This window comes from Arvicola amphibius, chromosome 14 (assembly GCF_903992535.2).
Source record: "Arvicola amphibius chromosome 14, mArvAmp1.2, whole genome shotgun sequence".
NCBI classification, from domain to species: Eukaryota; Metazoa; Chordata; class Mammalia; order Rodentia; family Cricetidae; genus Arvicola; species Arvicola amphibius.
The window spans coordinates 48423332-48429348 of NC_052060.1; positions in this window are offsets into that span (position 1 = coordinate 48423332).

The following is a 6017-nucleotide window of genomic DNA, read 5'->3' on the forward strand; positions in this document are numbered from 1 at the left end:
GATTCAACTCTTGTTTGGAAAACCAAATCTGCTACAGCTTGGATTAGATCTATAGTTTATTTGCTTGGATTCAATAGATGTTTTAAAATAGCAACTATGTGACTCTCCTTCATCTTAGCTGATGACCTTTTCAGGACAGAACAACCATGTGACTGGTTAGTCAGCTGCAGCGTAAACAGGCCCCTGAGAGAGAAATGGAAAGTGAAACTCAGAGACAGGAGAGAGGTGTCAGGTGTCAGGTCCAAAAGAAATTGGGACAAATAGCTAACTGTGGTAGTAATTAGCATAGCAAAATGTCTGCTGGCCTTTACCTCACTTAATACCTGTGGCTCCAACCATATTTCAAGGTGTGGTTGAAGGGAAGGTTTTATTGTAGATATGATGGAGAGAACAGTCAGGGGCATCTGGAACAGTCCAGAGCTGGGAGAGGAAGTAGTAGACATCCAGTCCCAGAGACTGAACCAGGCTATGCCAGGAGTTTGGGGGTGGAGAGAGTGAGAAATGAAGAAGAGAAGAGAAGAGAAGAGAAGAGAAGAGAAGAGAAGAGAAGAGAAGAGAAGAGAAGAGAAGAGAAGAGAGGGAGGGAGGGAGAGAAGAAGGGAGAGAGCAAGTATAAAGTAAGTCACATGGTTGGATAATCAATTTATTAGTAAAGCAACCATATTTACTAAGGTTAAAAGAGTACTTGCCATGTAACTTCATCACCAACTTGATTAAGATGACCAACTACTATAAACCAACTAAGACAACACTTGTAAAACTTCTTAGTCCTCCTGAGCCCTCAAATTATTGTTGTATCTTCCTTTTAAACTAAGAAAGCAACAGCAAGTACCCAAAATATTTTCGATTAGGATGGTATCTTGGAGTTACTATTGTGATGACAAAACATCATCAGCATATTTTTTTTTAAATATTGCAGTTTTCAATATTTGCTTTCACATCCTCTCTGGTTTAAGTTCATTTAGTTTATGTTTCGGAGTGCAACTCTTTTTATTTTAAATTCTTTCATTTTACATACCAACCACAGTTCCCCCTTTCTCCCCTCATCCTGCTCTCCCCACATCCTTTCATCCCACCCCCATCCACTCCTCAGAGAGGGTAAGACCTCCCATGGGGAGTCAACAAACCTTGGCAAATCTAGTTGAAGCAGGACCAGACTCCTCCCCAATGCATCAAGGCTGAGCAAGGTGATCTCCCCAAAGCCAGCTCTTGAACCAGGGATAAATCCTAGTCACACTGCCAGGGGCTCAACAAACAGACCAAACAACACAAATGTCATCCACATTCAGAGGGCCTAGTTCAAGCCAATGTAGGCTTCTCAGCTGTCAGTCCAGAGTTCATGAGCTCCTACTTGCTTGGGTCAGCTCTCTCTGATCCAAGATCACCTTCATGATCTTGACCCCCCACTTGCTCATATAATCCCTTCTCCTCCTCATTGATTGGACTCCAGGAGCTCAGTCCAGTGCTTGGCTGTGGACCTCTCCATCTGCTTCTGTCAGTTGCTTGTTGAAGATTCTGTGATCTTCTCTGGTTTAAGTTCATTTAGTATATAGCTAATGAAGCTTATGTTTCATGGTGCAATGTTTTTATTTTGAAATATGTATCCTGACCACAGTTTCCCCTCTATCTACTCCTCCTAGCCCCTATCTCCCACATCCCCTATCTTCCAGATCCACTCCTCTTCTATTTCCCTTCAGATATCAACCCAAACATGGGTATCAACCAAACATGGCATAACAAATTACAATAAGACTAGGCACACCCCCTCATATCAAGACTGGGCAAGGAAACTTAGTAGAAGGAAAAGAGCCCAAATAGAGGCAAAAGAGTCAGAGACACCTCCTACTTCCACTGTTAGGAGTCCAACAAGAACATCAAGCTACACAACCATAATGTATATGTAGAGGATCTAGCTCAGATCCATAGAAGCTCCTTGATTGTGGCTTCAGTTGCTGTGAGCCCCTGTGAGCCCTGCTTACTTGATTCTTTAGGCGATGTTCTTGTAGTGTCTTTGAGCACTCTGTGTCCTACAATCCTTCCTCCCCTCTTCCATGGGATTTCTCCATCTGCTTCTATTAGTTACTGGATGAGTGGTCACAAGTTGCATGTTTTTCTTACAGGCCCACAAGTAGTTACACATTTTCCTTTGTATTAATTTTCTCACCATAACGTCTTCACCCCCAAAGCAAGGATTATTTTATTATTGATTAACAAAGTTTTAACCAAGCCAAGTATATTTCAGCCGGTTCTTCTGTACTGGCAAACAATTGTTTTCAGTTTCAGCATAGCAAATTTCTATTCTATTTCTACTTTACAAAACCTTAAATAAGTGGTCTAGTTAACCATCTAATTTTCTTTGTTTCTACACACAGTAGAATCATTTAATTTCCTTTCACAACCTTGTTTTTTCAAGGTACCTGTGATTAATTCTGTATGCTACATGACCAAAGACCTCAGACCTAACAATGGGTGTAGGTCCATAATTTTTTTTTGATTATCAGCCTGTTTTTCCACAGGCAGAATTCATGGGTCTGTAATGCATGAAAGTTCCTTGTTATTGTTTTCTATCCCCAGCAAGTCTCACATTTAGCATAATGGAATGTGATGTCTAGCTTGTTTTTGCCTCTTTTTTTTTGGTATCTTTTATTGGAGAAATTGGCAGAGTAACCTAAACCATTTCCTGAATCATCTTTACTAACCGTCCTAACCACCGGTATCTTTAATCATTGATCCAACTAAGCATTGTTAAAATGATAAAAAAAAAAGATAAAAATCATCGTCATTATTATCTGGAAATAAATTGTCCAATGAGGAGTAGGATTTTCCCATGAAACAATCACATTATACTAGACACAGTGGGATTCTTTCACATAGTAATAACACCATGCCAAATACAGTAAAGAACATGACAGCAACAAGCAGGAGAAGGCACAGAAGTAAGGGACATTTTGGAAACAACCGCTCTGGGACTTTGCCTCTCCGGGGTGCACTCATCATAGCTGTGCTATCTGGTGGGTTGTGCTCCATAAGCTCCACTGCTGACTGCAGCTCCTCTGACAAAGTCTCCAAAGAAGACAACGGGGCACAGATAACTCCACCTGGATTGTGGTAATGCTAACCATTGGAGAGAGAACTGCCCACTGCTGCACCCTCCACCAGGGTCCTGCCCAAACTTTTAACACAGTTGTATTGACTTCCCTACTCTTCCTTGCTAAGGTTTTCTCAAGTTTTTCCTCCATGGAAAAAAAATCTCTCAGACCTTCTGAGTTTGGTAGCTGAAGGTTAATGCTGTCACAAGTGACAGCTGAAGACCAACAAACTTCCCCCTCAAAAGATTACAACAGGTAAGTCTAGGGTAACCAAATAGGTATGCCCGTCATTTTAATTGATACAGAGGACATTTGGATTATACTTCCTTTAAATTTATCCTTCTCAGCTCTCTGATGATGTTGATGGCTAACAGCATTTATATCAATTTTACAGCACCAAGCACCCAATTCCTCCCACAAGGCTTCAGCTTCCTGGTCAGTTCATTTCATAAGGAAAAATCTGGCAGACAGTTACCTTGCTGGTAGACTTACCTCTAAAAGAGATAAACTCACAAAATAAGTTTCAGCATAACCTAACTATTCCTTTATTTGAAGGAATTTGCTTTACAATGACTGCTCTCATAATCAATCACTTGTGTCTAATGGTAAATGATTGAATGGAAAAGGAAAATGGTTGAAGTTTATGCAAGTTGTAAGGCTTGAAGAAAGAAATTTATGGTATGTGAATACAAGTTATAAATGTTTAAAGAAGTGGTTTATAGTAAATAAAACTTGAGAAAAGTTTCAGATTTCTTTTTCTCTCACTATGTTATTATTGCATTAATACTTCAAAAGTTTAGTTATAATATTAGCAATTCTAATGTGCTGATTACTAATATCATATCACAAGTTCAAAAATTTTAATTTCCTTTGGTTGTCTTCTAAGTATAGATGTAAAAGTGCTTCTCAAAATAAGTATTCCTGTCATTAACAACCTAAGCTTCCCTGCCTAGTGTCTATTCCTGAGGATGGGGTCTCTCTCTCTCTCTTTCCCTCCCTCCCTGTCTCCCTCCTTCCCTGTCTCCCTCCCTCCCTCCCTTCCTCTCTTTGCTTCCCATAGTTTTAAAAGTACTTCAATACCTGCAACTACCAGAATCACAGACCTCGAAGTTTCAAGTATTCACTCAAGATAAAAGTGTTTTCTTAGCCAGGTGGTGGTGGCGCATGCCTTTAATCCCAGCACTCGGGAGGCAGAGGCAGGCATATCTCTGAGTTCGAGGCCAGCCTGGTCTACGAGAGCTAGTTCCAGGACAGGCTCTAGAAACTACAGGGAAATCCTGTCTCGAAAAACCAAAAAAAAAAAAAGTGTTTTCTTCTGATGACCTTCCTTTACTGTACCCTCTATCCATAATCTATACTTATCCTGGCAAATTTCAAGCCAGCTGAAAGCTGCAAACTTTTGTAAATCAGAACCAGTGAGCCTTGGACTTACTGGAAGTACTAGATGCTCCTGAACCCCTGCATCCCATACTGCTCCAAAGCGCCCGGCACTTTTCTAGCCCCAGGCTGTACTGCAGATCCTGAGCAGAGAGCCAGCAAACAGCAAACTTGATGTTTCCTGTCATTGTCTGACTCCCTCCTTTCCTGGTCTTTGACTGGTGTTCCAGACTCCTGGGCCTTGACAATGACATTCTAATTTCAGTAGGAAGCAGTTACAGAAGGGATACACTTCCCTTATCAGGAGGAATTGTACAAATAGCATCGTTGCTGTATGTACTTACCTGTTATTTGAAAGTTGATTACTTAGAAATAAGTCATGCTTCACCAGAAGCAGATTCCTAGGACTTACTCCTTACCTTGAAAGTCCAGCCTCAGGCTGCACACAGCACTGTCTCATCTCTAGGTCTCATCTCGAGATGATGCCATTGTTTTTCCAGTCACAGTGACCAATCTGTAGCCACGGTCAGATTTGATTCTCTAGTCTGTTAATTTACCTTCTGCGTTTTGTGGTATATGCTTCATTCACCACCTTCTTCTTTGAGCCTCTCTCTCTGTGTGCCTCTGTGTCTCTGTCTTTCTCTCTCACACACACTCACTACACACACACACACACACACACACACACACACACACACAGAGAGAGAGACATTCATCCCTCTTTCTTCTTCTCTTTATCTCCTCTCCTCTTTCTCCTCAAATTTAAAGGCAGTAAGAAGAAGAAAACCTGAAAAGATATGTACATCATAAATTGTTTTTTGTTTGTTTGTTTCTTTTGGTAAGGAGATCACTTACTTTTTAGGCTTCTTGGTATTTTCTTTCTAGTTTTAGTCCTTGATTTTTTTTTTCTCTTGACATGTTTTTCTCTACTCTTGTTATTTTTTTCCTCACAGCCAACAAAGACAACTTCCTTTTACTGTTGGGATTATAATATAATCATATCATTTCTCCCTTCCCTTTACTCCCTCCAAACCTTCCCATATACTCTTCCTTGCCGTCTTTACCATTCACGTTCTCTTTTATCACTGATTCTTACACGTGCATCTACATAGCATGTATTTATTCCTAGACCCATTCCTATACTGATATCTATTCCTAAATAAAACCTTAGTCTGTAACTATTACTGTTTATATGTTGTTTTCAGGGCAAACCATTTGATATTGGATAACCAATTTAAAAAACAACTCTAACCTGCATAAATGCTGTCTTATTCAGTGTGAGTAGTCATCCTTCTGACTTATTTTTCAAGGCTAAAGATCAAACTCTGGCCTTCTGAGAGGGAAACAAGCATTCTGCCATCGAGCTACACCACTCCCATTTCATGCTTCTTTATAAGCCCTACTTTTAAAAAAAAATTCCAAACAATTTGAATTTACTTTATTTTGGCTTGGATACAGTTGTTAATAATTTTTAGGCAGGACATAAATGGGGATCTAAGATTAACAATTTTCTGATTCCATAAAGTAGGCTTTGGAGTAATTTCCATGGTT